Genomic DNA, 15,719 nt, shown 5'->3' on the forward strand with positions numbered 1-15,719 from the left:
TTCCTAGCTCCAGGCCCATTCTTTAAACACAAGGGTCAAAGTCTTAAAAAAAAAAAAATCACGCTTCCTGAGATGCTGTGCTGCTCTGCCCCCAACTGAGGGTGATTCGTCATCAACAATCAATGTTACCAGGGAGCTGTGTGCAGAGCCAGGACAAAGCCTTCTCACCCATTATCATCTGAAACCCATCAATGTGTTGCAGAGGACTGTTTACGGCCGCTTCTCCTCCTTCTGGCCTTGTTTCTGCGAATGAACGAACCTCTGGTTTTCGTCTCTCGTAAGATTCGGCGGTATTTCTGTCAGAGGTCTTTGGTGGATTTGCAAATTGGATTTGATGTGATGCAGAAAAGGTTGAAGTGGTCTGTCCAGTACTTGTTTTGTTTTTACACATGGCTTCAGTCTGTGTTGAGAAGGGTTGAATCTCAAGAGGAAAATGCAGAGAAGATCCAGGTTATTTAACGGTGGGGTAAGAAAAGTTTGCCCAACTTTTTAAATACGTTTCAAATATTGTTTGTCTCTTATATGCTTTCTCAATTTTTTTCCATACACTGAAATGGAATCTCTCTGAATTCCCCCTTCACCTTTCTTCACCTCCTTAACTCGTCCTTCAGGAGCTAAGTGGGAAATTGAAAATGGTGCAAGAGTGAGTGTGTCATTTTCAAACTGCCCGCTAATGCTAAACATCTGGTCCTGCCAGGAGGAGGGTGACCCTGTAAATGGAAGCCCTTGTCTCCACTGTCAACACCATGAGAACAGCCACCACAAGGTGAACAAGGAAATGTGTGTGTATGTGTATGTGTGTGTGTGTGTGTGTGTGTGTGTGTGTGTGTGTGTGTGTGTGTGTGTGTATGTGTGTGTGTGTGTGTGTGTGTGTGTGTGTGTGTAGCGGCCATATTCATACTGGAATGAGGTTTAACAGCCACGGTGGAAGGAGCCACTGTAATTTGAATGATTTTTATTTTCCCGACCTGCCGTTAAAATAATCAGCAAGGTTTACAAACTGTTGTTGTTTCTTAGCTTGGCTATTTCTGGTGTTTTGTGTGTTCATTAACTTATTTTAGTGGGAAAATGTATTTTAAAAATGCTCTATTCCTTTGTAAGTGATTCTCAAAGGCCCACTAATGTGAAATGAAGCCAATCTTCAGCCTGGACTCGCTTGTAAAATAGACCTTTGACCTTAGTGCAACAATAAAAACATGGAATTTACAGTTTGGATACTGGAAGTCGCATTTTTTTCAGAATGTCATCTCACAAATCCTGAGCAAAAGTCAGTCCATGTGCATGTTATTCTTTTTGACAGAAGTGAAGCCTGAAAGAAAAATATTTTTCTTGAGCGGTTATCGCAGCTGCTTCCATAACGTCACTCCCAGTGCTACAAATGTCAGAGGGCAAAAGATGATTAGGAGACTTTGGTTAAACAGTATGAGAAATAGAACACCTATTCCTCAATCTAGGTGGTTGAGGTCATACATTCTTCACGTAAAAGAGAAAAAAACTGAGTTGATGTAAACTCAAGAGGGAATAATGGATCCAGTTTTGGTCTTCATCCAACTCCCAAATGTTGAAATATGACAGAATCAGGCCCTGACCTTTTAGAACTAAACTGTGTTTCTGAGTCCGGGATCTTTGTGCTCCAAACTTTACAAAATCTCCAAATGAAATAGCAGTAAACAGAAGTTTGATTGTGCACAAGACCAAATTCAGCCACACTCCAGCCAATCCCACACTGATCAGCTGGTGGGGGTTGGCATTAGCTAAAGAAAAGGGCTGCTCATGTATGCTGTGGGGGGGGGGGGGGGGGTCATTCAGCGTTTCTTTGTTCACCTCACTGTGTTGAAGGATGTCTGTGCTCAAGCCACATTCTCTCTCGGACACAGAGACATAAACAGTCAAGTTGTTTTATTGAATCAGATACTGCACATCCACGATGACAGCTGGAGGAGGAGAAGGAGCTGGAGATTAATGTTTCCGTTTGAGCTGTGAAGAAAATAAAAGATCCACTATGCTGGGATCATTTGAAGTTCTAAATAAAGACCATGATCTCATTTATCGTTCTTTTTTTTACATGAGTGTTGACTTGTGATTTACGATTTGATGTTTGCCTGAGAGTCGGTCAGTCCTCTGTGTCAGTCCAGGCTGAAATATTTACAGCTCAGATTATCATGCAATTAACTTGACTGGTCATCCACCACCATCATCATGCCAAGATTCTGTCTGATTTTTCAAAATATGAGTATACTTTTAAACACCTGCAGAAACTTGGAAGTCAAAAGGCCGAGAATGCGATTAAGAGTGTAAAAATTTGACATGGCAAATATCAGGATTTTGGCACTGATATTGTGAGAATGTTAGCATGCTGACATTCAGTGGTGAGAACAAGCAAACTTTTAGTCAGATCATCAAAAAAATAACCAAGAAGAAAAGAGACAAGTAGACTAAAAAGCTGACTACAGCGCAGATCTGCTTTTTTCCCCCTGACATCACAGCATTTAGTCAACTGAACATTTTCTGGAGGCACTTCAAAAATTTTGTTTTGTGGGTATTTAACAACTGCAACATTTCCAGGATTCAAACGATTGTCTTTGACACATCAGAATGGGAATGAAAATAAAGCCCACAAGCAGTGTGCTGTAAAAAACCACAAGGCTTTATGCTTACGACTGTGGCAGACTTACCAAAATATTGATTAAAGTCTGACTCTCACATCCTCCTGTACTCATTCATTCTGTATTTGTTGGTAGCAAATAGACGTGTCCTCTCACTGCCCCTTTAAAAACCAGCATTATTGTCTGTGTGTGTGTGTGTGTGTGTGTGTGTGTGTGTGTGTGTGTGTGTGTGTGTGTGTGTGTGTGTGTGTGTGTGTGTGTATGTAAATATTTCCACCAATCAAAAATTGAAACATAAGAGCTCTGTCTAATCTCTAAAACACACCAGCAAACCACACAAGTGGGAATGAATGAGCTTGAGGCTGAAAGTCATATAATTTTATTTTAAAGATTAAAGTTATTGCTTTTCCTCTTTTCATGGCGGTCGCTGAAAATTAAAAAAAACATTGTAACGTCAGCCTAATTTTCATTTCCCTGATCCTCCAAGCAAAGTTTTATTTTTCTTTATAGTATGACAATCAGTTAGCACGAGCACATAAAAAAAAAAAAAAGAAATACATTCAACTTAACAGCATGACTTTGAAACTCACTGGCATTAAGTGATCGTGTGTATTGTTGGCAAGTAGATAAAGCCTTTAATTGAAGCCTTGCAAGTGTGTCAATCTGTCATTAAAGTCATTACTTTATCCTCTGTTGGGTATTCCTACTTTTATTTCAAGCGGTTGGACGACAGCGTCGCCACGTTTGCGACTTTTGTTGCATGGGTGGGAAAAAAACAAACCGAGATTTGAAAACAGAAAACAAAACCCCTCTTACAACTCTGTGGAGATGTATTTTTACCTTCTGCTTCTGCTTCTCTCGGAGCCTTCGCTCTTCCCACAGAAAGCCAAATAGAGCTGGAGGTAGTCATTACAGGCTTCCCTGGGTAACGCTTGACTGACTGCTCATGTCTATTCTTGCACAGTCAGGATGAAGTGGGTGCACGGTGGTTCTTTCAGTGGATACTGGGTGACAAACATCCATGTAGGGTGCAATTCTTGCGGTGGTGTCTTCAGCTCCCATGAGGCATGGGTGGAGTGCCACTTATTGAAACTAGACCAGTTTCCCAAGCAGTGCCGGGCACCAAGGGAGAAAAATAACATGTCTGGACCAAACCCCAGCGGCGTGTGACCCAGATGTGAATTCCTGGGGAGCCTGGCTTGGGATGAGTCCCACCTGGCAGCTGATTTGCTTTGCAGGTCCATCATTTTTTTGCAGTGAGCTTTAAGATGGACTGTCATATGCATACGAGATACTTGGTGGTTTGCTGCTTCCTGGTTACTCAGCAGAATGTTTGAGGATTTTTGGTTGCATGCTTGCTGATAGTTATTCTGGAGGTTCTCTAAGTTAAGGATCAGTCTGGACTCTGGTCGTGAACAAGTCTTTGATCCACCAAGCGTTTTAAATGCAACTCCAATTCTCCTCTGATAGGTCACAACATAAATCTGTGGGGTCTCCTTGCTAATCTTGTGCAATTTGTAATTTTTTAAAAAATTGTTTAGTTCTCTAGGCCTTTAACTTTAAATGAAATTTAGTAGAAGTGCTAACAAGAGACATCTGGAATGTATTATGGAGCCTGAATCAGACCGGCTAAAGAGGTCAAGCACCACCGGTCTAACTTAACAATGCAGTAATTCTCAAATAAATCTAGGTGCAGTTGTATTTCCATAGCAAACCTGAGTAAATGTACTTCCTTACTTTATATCACTTGTATGTGTGTGTGTGTGTGTGTGTGTGTGTGTGTGTGTGTGTGTGTGTGTGTGTGTGTGTGTGTGTGTGTGTGTGTTTGTGTGTGTGTGTGTGTGTGTGTGTGTGTGTGTGCGCGCGCATTGTACTTTTGCAGCAACTTTAACTGATGATGCAATAAAGATATTTCACATCAAGCTTAACGGCACATTTGCACCTCTCTTAAATGCAACAAGCTGAGGTACTGTGTGTCTAATGTTTGAAAACCATTTAACATTTTGACAGAAATGGATTACAGTATAAATTACAGCGCACAAACGGTGTTTATACGATGGCTCTGTTTAGATTGAGAAAATTAAGACCTGCCCTTTGCTGCCTTTTCCACACACGACTGTTTTTAAAGGCAGCCGTAGCTGAAATCTCCCACAGGCTATCATTTCCCTAGAGAAAATGAATGTAATTAAAAAATATGGCAGCAAAGCTACATATCACCGTATTTTTTCTAGATGTGACCCTCAGAGTTCTCTATAGAAACACTGAAGTAACATGGATAAAGGCACAGCTTCAGGAAACTGAATGTTCCACAGGTATCATCTCTTCTTGTGTTGACTGAAATATTATAACTCTGCAGTTTATTGTTGTTTGATTGTTGTCTTTTATTACCAAGAGACCACATTTGATACCAAATATGTTCACAAATCAATTAATGGATGTCCAAAATCAATATCCTTTACTTGCTGAAGGTTGCAAAAAAGAAAGAAATCACAATTCCACAACATTTTGCTTCCAAGCTTGAAATTTTGGTGTCAGTAGACCAAAAAATATGGAGTAACCAAATTGAGCTTTCATGACGAAGACCAAATAAGAGGCATAAGGATGAAGTGAAAGAGGACATGACGGTAGTTGGTGTGAGACAAGAGGATGGAGGATGGATGGTGTGTAGTCTGGGTCCATGGCAGGGACAGGATTCTGGTGAGAGGTCTGATCTCCCTCTCCTTATAGGATTGGTCAGTCAAGATGGAAGGATGAGTGGCACGACTCATTGGCCTCCAGGAGATAGTCAACCGGTCTAGAGGATTGAAAGCCATCATCTATTTTGTTCAGAGCCCTTTCTTGTCTCATGAAAATTCTTCACTGTTGACAGGTACTGTACAGATGAACTTTACTTCTCTTGAAAGGAAATGTCTGAAACCTGTATCTCTATTTCTTCCCCAAAAATATAACTTTTCTTCCATCTGTAGAAACACTTTGTACCAAGGCCCAGAAATATTTTACGTGCAACGCTCTTCATGTAATTGATCCCTTATTTTGTCAAAAAAAAAAAAGAACTGTAAGAGATTCTAACTGTAAAACTAGGCTGCAGTCGATCTTTCACCTCCACCATTGACTCACGCGCTACACCAGTAGGTTTAATATCATACATCTGGCTTGTCACTGGGACCAGCAGGGATTCAGACGGCAGACAGAACCAGGAGAGATTAACATCTAGGGAAAATTTGAAAAGGTTTGGTTACAGGGTGGAGAAAAGAAAACCTTAGAAAAGCAAGTGTCGATATTACGTGTGTGTGTGTGTGTGTGTGCGTGTGTGTGTGTGTGTGTGTGTGTGTATGTGTGTGTGTGTATATATATATATATATACATATATATAAAGATTTTTCTTGATATACTTATCCCCAAAGGGAAATTAAGAGCACACTCTACTTCGTCAAATCAAATTGAAATATATATATATACTATTAACTATTAATTTTTACACTTTATTATGCATTTCTTCTGATTAACTGGGCGATGCAAAATTGAGCCTTTTCAATCCACAGTAAGAAAGAAAGACCTGTGTACACCCACACACTTGAATGCCTCATCTCTCTCTTGCTTTTGCACACAAGCATATAAACATACATACAAACTACCTCACTGCTTTCGGTGAATATTTTGCGAGCCTGTAATAGTTTATTTTCCCCACTCATATGTCCCGGGGTGAACTCAGCAGTCGAGCTCTCCAGATTACACATCTGGCCTCAATGAGACTCCAGGCAGAACATTACCCCCATACTGTACTGTCCAGCCAAACAGAGTGGTCCATTCTATTTACGGATGCCCGTAAATGAGTCGAAGATGAATCAGCTGCAGTTTACAATACTGTAAATGCATAATTGTGTTTGTAATGTGTGATTTAAAGTTTAAAGAGTATGTTTGGAAGTCGTGCGGATAAAAACAAAATCTCGCTCTTGCTAAAAATCCAATGAGATTTTAATGTAGAGGAAACCGCTCTGTTTGGAGTCCTTATATAGAGGAATGTTCAAGGTATACTCATTACTCTTGGATGCCGAAGGCACATTTTATCCCATTTATTTAATTTCCCGTTTACGCGCCACCCTCATCCTCTGTTATGTCTAATACTGCAGCTCCTCACGTGGGATCCAGGAGATGTCTGCCAGCAAGCAGGGAGGACTACATACTGGAAGGGAGGTGAACCCATTGGGGGGGGGGGGGGGATCATGCAGTCTTGCCCTGCTGTCTTTGTAGTCTAATGTCACAGCTGCAACGCTGGATTGATTCGCTCTGGTGTGATGTTTGTTTTTTTGCTTTTCAACCATGGAGAACAGAATGAGATTTCCTCAGAGTGAGGAGTGAGACGACATTAAACATTCTAAATAATCTCCATCCCATATCTGTCCATCGAAAAACATCCGGATGACACAAGGGGACTTAAAAGAACCGGTAAATTGAGCAGCTTGTACATGTCAGCATAGCATTTTGGCGGTTTTTGACGGATCGCAGGTCATTCATTCCTCGGTGATAAGCATCTTTGCTGCTGTGGCCAAAACTCCGGGGGTTTGAACAGGAAACTGATTTATGAAGACTTGCCCGTTTGTTTTCTTCCAGGCGTACAGCCTCAGTGTAAACAACCTGACGCTGCAAAAAAGATGATTAGAAGTGAGGCAGATGGTTTCCACTCCAAGGGAGTCATGTTTTTGCATTCCTCTGTCATGGAAGAGCTGAGAAATGCAATACAGATCACACATATATACACATATACACACGCACATATACTCAGACAGTAACTTACTACACTCCATGAAATCTCAGGTGTGGCTATGTTTAGTGTTAAACCTCCATGAGGAAAGCCTGTAAAAATGATGTGGAAAGCTGTCGGCAGATTGTAGCTGCAGAATCCTCTCCTAAATCTTTAGAGATTTTATAATTGTAGATTTTGTAAATCGCTGAGGTTTGATTTTGAGCCTCAAGCCTCTCCAGGGTATATCATCATACTCTGACCTTTGTGTGCTGCAGACATGCTATTAACAAAATGTTTCATGAACTCAAAAGCTCCACAATTTTGAATGAAGGTAATATATTCTTGTCTGAGCCTGGGGGGAAGGGATATTTTACAGTAAGAGGGTTCTTTAATGAGGGTTGGCTGTGCCCAAAGAGCTCCGATTTGTCCCGGACATGTCTGCTCTTGCTCCGGCTCCTTGGATAGAGGAATAAATCATTAAGTGCTTTGGCTGCTAACTCAGCTGTGAATGCATGCATTGAAGATCAAGATGCTGGCAGATGACAGACTTTAACAGCTCCTTCATGTTGACATGCAGTCAGCGGCTTGCAACCGAACAAGCTTCCTGCTGTTGGTTGAGTTTGATTCAAAGAAAGAGAGGTCACACTCATATGCAGGCTGAAGACGTTCTCTGAAGGGACGTCTGCCTCTCAAGAAATCCTCCGGTCTGGAAAACAGAATTTTGTTCCAGCAAAATCACACAGCAGCTTTTTTTTTTTTTTGACATAATTTTGTGACCTGCCGACCGTGCGATGCTGTCAAAGTGCTTGTTTCCCGATGAAAAGCAGATCTTCTTGTTATCACAAGAGTCAGCGTGTGTTGGCTGTATCTGCAGGGGTTTGTTCCGGTGAAGAGGTAAATGACCGGCAGACCACAGCGGAGACCAGAGTCCAGATGGATGCCTCTAACATGAAACTGTTGATCCAGTCAACTGTGAGTCAACAGTTGCCCCCGCAGGAGGGGGATGTCAGGATGGAGGGACAGTGGAGAGGAAGTGCAGCGGTGTTGAACAATTACATGGGGGCTTAAGCTTCTAGGGTGGGTGCAAACAGGAAGCGGATGCCCAAGTGATTCAGAGGCAAAAATGTGAGGTGAGCACAGACTGCTGCAACGGTCCCGATTCCTATGGTTGCTGGACTGAAATCCTCTAAGCTTTTAGCATGAATTTAAATTTAAGTCCAACTTAATCAAATTTGATCAGCCTGTTTTGTTTCTGGAACTAACTAACTAATTTGAAAATGTCAGAGTACAACAAAACCTTCAAACAGATGGGATTACAAACAAAACATTCTCTACAGCTGAAAAAATGAGCATGACTCCGACTCAAGGATAACTACCAACTCATAGTAGGAAGGGGTTTTTTTTTACATTCTTTTAGGTGGACTTGGAGTTTCATCAGTTTGGAACTAGCAAACAAACTGACAGTGATTCAGGAATTCATGGATGGCCTCACAGCACAGAGATCAATGATGACATAGCTCCATATTCTAACATTTACAGGCTACCATAGTAACAGCTCAGAAATCTCCTGCACAAAATGCTCAGTATGATCCAAATAAACCTTTGTTTTGCTGATTGCTAATTTGCATTAGAACCTACTGAGGATATGGTTGAATGGTACATGAGAGGATTATGCTGCAGGAAGTGTTTGGGCACACATGCTTTTGGTGGAATTATTGGGATTCCAACAACCCTGCAAATTCCAGTCAACTGCAGAGTCCATTTGCAACAAAAGACTTCAAACTTCAAACTTCTCTGGGCAAAAATGAAAGCTTACACACAGTAGGTGTAAGAACACCCTTGATGCATAATATTGATCATCCATCTTTCACATCTGCCCTCTCTCCATCTCCTGTCTCCTCTTGGCCTGTCGGGTCCTGTCCTTAGAATGTGTTGTCGAGCAAACCTGCACTACATCAGTAGCGTTAACTTCCAACCTGACCCAGCTATCCATCTGCAGCTGTGTGTGCAACTGTGTTATTATCTCAATTACCTTCCTCCTCCTCCTCCTCCTCCTCCTCCAGTGCAGACACCTCCGCTTTCCATCTTAATGAGTAGGAGAAAGAGAAAAGGTTCCACCCTTCACACCCTTGCAAATTCACATTTGGCTACGTTAACAAACATCTCATCTGACATTGGTTATGCATCCATAATCTAATGCATGCATTGGCGCCATGTCATGTCAAAGTGTGATGAGTAGGTGGATAAGTTATGGTCCCCCGTTTACAGGGGGCCCCTTCTCAACTCACCTCAAGATAACAAAATATCTGACGTCCCCCATGAGTTAACAGATAAATCAACTTTACGACACATTTTGACACAAACCGTGCAGTTTAAATATAATTTATGCAAATTAAAAACGTTTCTCTGAACTCTGTTGTGCCTAAAGAGTCATAACTGGAAAGTTGAGACTTCTGTGATTTCAAGGAACCAAACTGTTGATATGTGATAACATTGGACCCCACAGCAACTATTTCATAAAACTGAAATTTTTGCTTTTGTTTTTTCCTGAACTGGCTGCACAAAATATACTGGGATAATCACAACCTCATTAAACTTTAAACACGCAGAGGATGTGTGGATTTTTCCCATGGAATGAATAAAGCTATGTACCACTTCTATGTGTCACATCATTTTGATCTACCATCTCTCCTAAAAGTCCCGTTTTCCCCCACAAAAAGGCTAAAAATAGTGACTCACAATGGATCTCCGATGGTTAGATTATTTTCTATCAATTCCATCCTGCAGAATACAATGCACCCACTGTGTGAGCTTTCTGCGTGGCAGCCTCCACTGCAGGAATGGAAACAGATTGTTTCTGACTTTCTGACATGTTATTAAGACCAGTTTCTCATCATCTGTAGGGTTTTGAAGTGTTGGTCTCCCAAAGCTGCACAATTGCTTATGATATACAGCTGCAGAGTCAGAACTGTCTCCACAAATCTGTTTCGATGCTTTGCTCAAATTGTTCTCAGCAGCTATGAATACCAGTGAGAGCTTGTATTTTTAGTTCTGTGGGATGGTTCAAGCCCACTCCAAAAAGTCTATCTATCACCCCGCTATGTTTTCAGTGCCTGCAAGGATACGAGTGGCTGTTTTGATAAAGGCCTGTGTGTAAAAGGCCATAAAAAGGGTGTTCTTTGGGAAAGTTGAGGTTCCAGCACATACTGTATATCATGGAGGCTCAAGTTTTAGTTCACATCGGGAGGGGTTTATTTGGTACATGATTAACAAGTTTGGGCCCAGGAGAGTGTCTTTTGGCAACAAAGAGATTGGCAGGGTGAATAAAAATAAAGCTGTTGTATTGTTTCATATTATCATTATCATGAGGGAATGGATTATTATCATTCTATAATAATCCTCTCCCTCAGTACCGTCTTGTCGCACACATGATCTGATTGACGCATTTGTTTACAAAGTCATGCAAAACAAAACAAGAATTTCTACAGAAAAATGATCCTCAGAAAAGGGTTTGAACAATTCGCTTTGCATCACCATGAGACATTTGCAGATTAAAAGATGTTTTCCAGAGTTGATTGATGATGGGCGTGCATGACATCAGGACCCTGAGGACGGTTTTTATGCCTAAACAAGTGACCCTTTATGAAGTCAAATTGTTTTTTTCCTCTTGAGAATATGTTTAAATCAAACAATTAATTTATGGCGATGACAATTTTTTGGCTTCTGCATTGATATGACAGAGATTGGAGTGCCGTCTTGATATATCTGTGGAGCAAAGAGGATTCTGGTGCTCAGAGCATTGGATCATGGACAATGAAGATGTAATGTTATGTGCAAAGCTGAGTCTAAAATATACAGTAGAATATTAGACCATTTTACACAGACATCGGATTACAAGCCCTCAAAGATCACATTTCAAGCCTCCTTTGTTCAGTTTTAGATCACATGCCGGCGTGACGCAGCTTCACGCTCGCCGTCTAGCGTGACTGTTTGCACATGCATCGAGCTGCACTGCGTAAACAACGATATCATGTACCTTCTGTGTTGCACGGCAGGTAATATTTTCATTGCAGGACTTTCCTGACCTTGTGCTGACTCTCCAATTTGAACAAAAGTGTTTGTCTTCTTTGAAATTGCTGCTAATTTCTGCAGGCTAGCTTTTAAGTCGGATGGTTTTTGGTTGGACGTTTTATACACATTCAAAAGGTCACATGACCCCTCTGTCCTGTCATTCCATCACTGTTACTTTTAGTGATTATGCAGAGTTTCCACCTTGAACCGGTATGTGTGTGTGGGTGTGTCTGTGTGCGCATGTGTGTGCGTGTGTGTGTGTGTATGCGTGCATGTGTGTGTGCAGGAGTGACGGGCAAACTGGCTCCAGCTTGCTCTGAGTCTTATGCCTTTATCAAGCCATAATAACTACTCTCTTTTTTCTTTACTGTCAGTCTCAGATTGGATTCTGTGTAAGTGTTGGTGGCTGTGGTTATGCCCCATAATATACCCTGCTGTGCTGTAAAAACAGCTGTAATCATTGAAACACGCCGGTTGCAATTTTCCTGCCTTAGCAACTCAACTTCTCACTTCAGTGACGTCCAGTTGGAGCTTTTGAAAAGTATCATGTTTCATGTGAAATGTCTACGTTTCTGAAAACTTTTCTGATCTTTTTATGTCATTCCCTCCAGTTGTTTTCCTGACTGTTTCCCAACTTCATTGTTAAAAGATATTTCCATCCTCCAAATGGTTTTCATTCATGACTCAAATAGAATTTGACCAAATTCAGTGCTTTTTGCTGCTCATCTCAAAATGGAAACTAGTGTTTTATTGACCAACAGTGAAGTTTAAGAAATTTCATGAAGGAAGACATAAAAACAGAGCAACATTGTTCCTGTATATTTTGGGGTGTGTACTTAGAATCATTTACATTTCCCTGTAAAAGAAACCTCGTCGTTATGCCTATGTGTAAACCTTTGGCATTGCTAACAGCGGCGCTGCTTGAGAGGTGGCCAGGCATGGAAATAATGATCCATTATCACAAACTGCAGCTGAACATTTTTCCCTCTGTGCTCTTGGAGGGTTGACAGTGAATTAATGTGAATGGCTGCCAGTAAACCGGATGTTTGGGTCCTCATCTGAGTTTATTAATGAATCCGCAGTTTTAACAAAAAATAGCCAGGAAGTCCAATACATCACGGATGCCAAAGGAAGTTGGTCAATCAAATAGATTCCTTGTGGTACATTCTTGCATGCACACAAGGAGCTATTCTTAGAGATACAAAGGACGACAGCTGTTTGAATCATGGGCTCCTGCATGCTCTTGATAATGTCGTTCAGATGTGAACAGCGTTGGCAAGAGAAATATTGCTCTTAAGCCACACACCAGTGCTATTTGGATTAGAATTTTTGTCATGTTTTAAAGCTGCTTTCATGTTTCATCGATTTTACTAACAGATTGAGGTATTAAAAAGCTTTTCATACTAAAGAAAGATTTTTTTTTTTTTAAATTCTTGCAGACAAGATTTTGCATCTCTGGAATGTTATCACAACAGAGCAAGTACGTTGTAGACCGCAAACCTCCGCCAACACTGAGCATTCCCTCCAAAGGGTCAATCCTCCTACATGTAGCATTCTTATTTGTATACAATGCCTGTATTTAGACATGTTCACCACAAACTCTCAGATTTAGATCCATCCATAGCTGTTTGTGATAAGAACAGGTGTTCCAGAAGGAACAACATATTCGATTGGACTGGGCAGATTCCTCCCAAAGTTCTGTCACCTGTTCCCATCCTATGACGCCTATCGCTGATGCAAGTTTCCTGCCAACTTTCTGAGTGAAATGACTCTTCTTGATGTTCTTGTACTATTAAGTAAAGTAACGATCTAACTCTTTATCCGGATCTATTCCAAAATTTGCGTTCCCATTTTCCTTCATTAGACAAAAAGTAAAAACAAAAGAGTCAAAGAGAAAAAAGAGTTCTGAATTCCTCTCTTTACCCAGAACTACTCCAAAATCTGATTGTTTCTTTCCTACAACATACGTGAACCTCTCACCAAGTTTCATGAAAATTTAGCTTGTGTTTTTTGAGAAAACCTGCGGACAACCAGACAGATGAGTCAAGAAAAAATAAACCCATCAAAATGAGTCAAAGTTTATAGGTTTTGAGTATAAATAAATAATAAATATTTGACCTGATGATGAATGAAAAGCTATGCTCCAAAAAAGTGACAGATCATGGGTATATGAATTCCAGTGTAACCCATCCTGCTGATGACTCATGCAGAAGGTTTAATGACCACCCATTCCATAGTTACTGATTTTCAGTCTGAGTGGAGTGAACAACAAATAAAAATGGACTTCTAGTACACTTCTAGTAGCTAAAGATGAACTGACATCTGCAAAGATAACAAAGCCATACATTTTCTCCATTATCAGCCCCTTGAGTAGATTTACTAGAGCATTAGAGCACACAATTACAGACACTCTTATCTTTGAAGGAATGCTCATGAGTTTAAATATGTCTAAACTGACATTTTTAATATCACCATCGCCATAGTGATAAGAAAAGCAGGACGAATGTGAGAGTTTGAGCCAGGATGTTGGGAGAAGCGAAAGTGTGAGGCAGAGAGCGCTGTGACAAGTTGCTGAGGCGTTGAGATGTTTATGGAATCTCACTGGAGACTCACAAAGTCTCCTCAATTTCTGCGATCCCTCCATTCACCCTTCGCCCCGTTCAATCTTTGTCGGCCCCTCTGTGTTGAGTGACAGAGAGTGCGGTGGGGGTAAGGGTGAACACTAGGGCCTTATTCTTACTGTCATGGTGGTCAGATCGCCGCCCGCTCTGTGGATGGACTGTCTCTAGACCGTTTCCTGTCCCAGGCTTCCCGCCTAATACCAAACAGACCTCTCTCCTAAGCCCCCTCTCCTCTGAGCACACTGCATGGTTGTCCCACAGGTGAGTTATTCTAACCTTTTCATCCACACAAAAATGTAATAATTTGATATATTGTCATGTGACATGTCTTGTTTATACTATTCAAACATGCCTGCTGCAAATAAAGTAAGGGAACAAAGAATAATATCAGTGTAGATTATTAAGTTCAGAGAATAAACCAATTTTGTAGTGATATCTGTTGTGACTGGACCTTTATGAGGATGATGTTTTCTGATTGAATTATATTAACAACTAGAACAAAAATAAGTATGTGCAGGATCTATTGCGTTTTCATACGTGTCTATATATGTGCTAGTATGTTTGTATGCATCTCCAAATGGGCTTTGGACTTATTTTTTTATTCATGCAGAGGGATTAGAAAATCACAGCAGGACGTAGGTCAGACTTATGATCACAAAACAAGACCAGAGCACAGGAGCTCAGGGTTCCCATCAGCCCCATAAAGAAAGAACTGCTGGCAGATGCCTCCAGTGCAATTTTTTATGTGGGTGCACTGGGGGCCACAGACAGAGGCATGTGTTTTCATGCACTGGAAAGAAGGTGTGGAGAGTCCTTGGAGGTAAAGCTTTAGACTCCTTTTATTTTTTTTTTCAAACCATTTGTTGAGGATGTTTTAATGAGCAGTGTGCTGGTGCCAAAGTCTATCTTGTCAAGCTTGTTGATAACATTCATCACGAAAGGACAGAAAATGTTTTCCTCCTCCTCTTTTTTTGGCTTCTATCTCATTTCCATTTTACTTTTTTATCAGTATTGTCACTTTAATTACGCTGAGGAACATGTGTTTGCAGTTTGATATGTCAGCATGTTTTTGATTTAGGAAAAATTGTGTCAGTTCTCTCAGGACACCCTCAGAGGATACTTGTTTCAGTGCACAGATGACTCATCCATGGGTGGTGCATCACTTCTTTTTTTTCATCCTCTCTTGAAGCTGTTCAGGGAAGATAAAACTTTAATTATTGTTTCCAAGTCAATTATTAGATCATCGGCTTTCTTGAGAAGCTGGTCTTCTCTGTTTTTGTGTTGCCGTTTGTTTCCATGGTCTAAAGTAAAGTAACACAAGAGTTTCATTGTTTTTATGTTTGTCTTTTTAGATCAACTTCAATCTCAGATCAGAGATTTTCTAGGCATCATTCATTCACAGCGGACCCACAATGCTTGATCGCCAACAAAGGCTCTATGGCAACCTTTGTAAAATGAGTGGGTGCGGTGGCTCTCTCATGAAAAACACTGCAAATATTAATCTAGGTTAAGGTCGGACTGCATTTATCTTTTGTTCCTATGCGTTTGGAGTGTGTCTCCTAACAGCATCGCAGCAGCGAGCTTTGAGAGCGAGTGCTGTCTTGTTGAAATGTCCCCACTTCCTCTACGTCTCCACGCACACACACCTTCATTATTGGTTTCATCTGTTGAAGACAG

Source organism: Antennarius striatus, chromosome 9 (assembly GCF_040054535.1).
Source record: "Antennarius striatus isolate MH-2024 chromosome 9, ASM4005453v1, whole genome shotgun sequence".
In the NCBI taxonomy this organism is placed as follows: Eukaryota; Metazoa; Chordata; class Actinopteri; order Lophiiformes; family Antennariidae; genus Antennarius; species Antennarius striatus.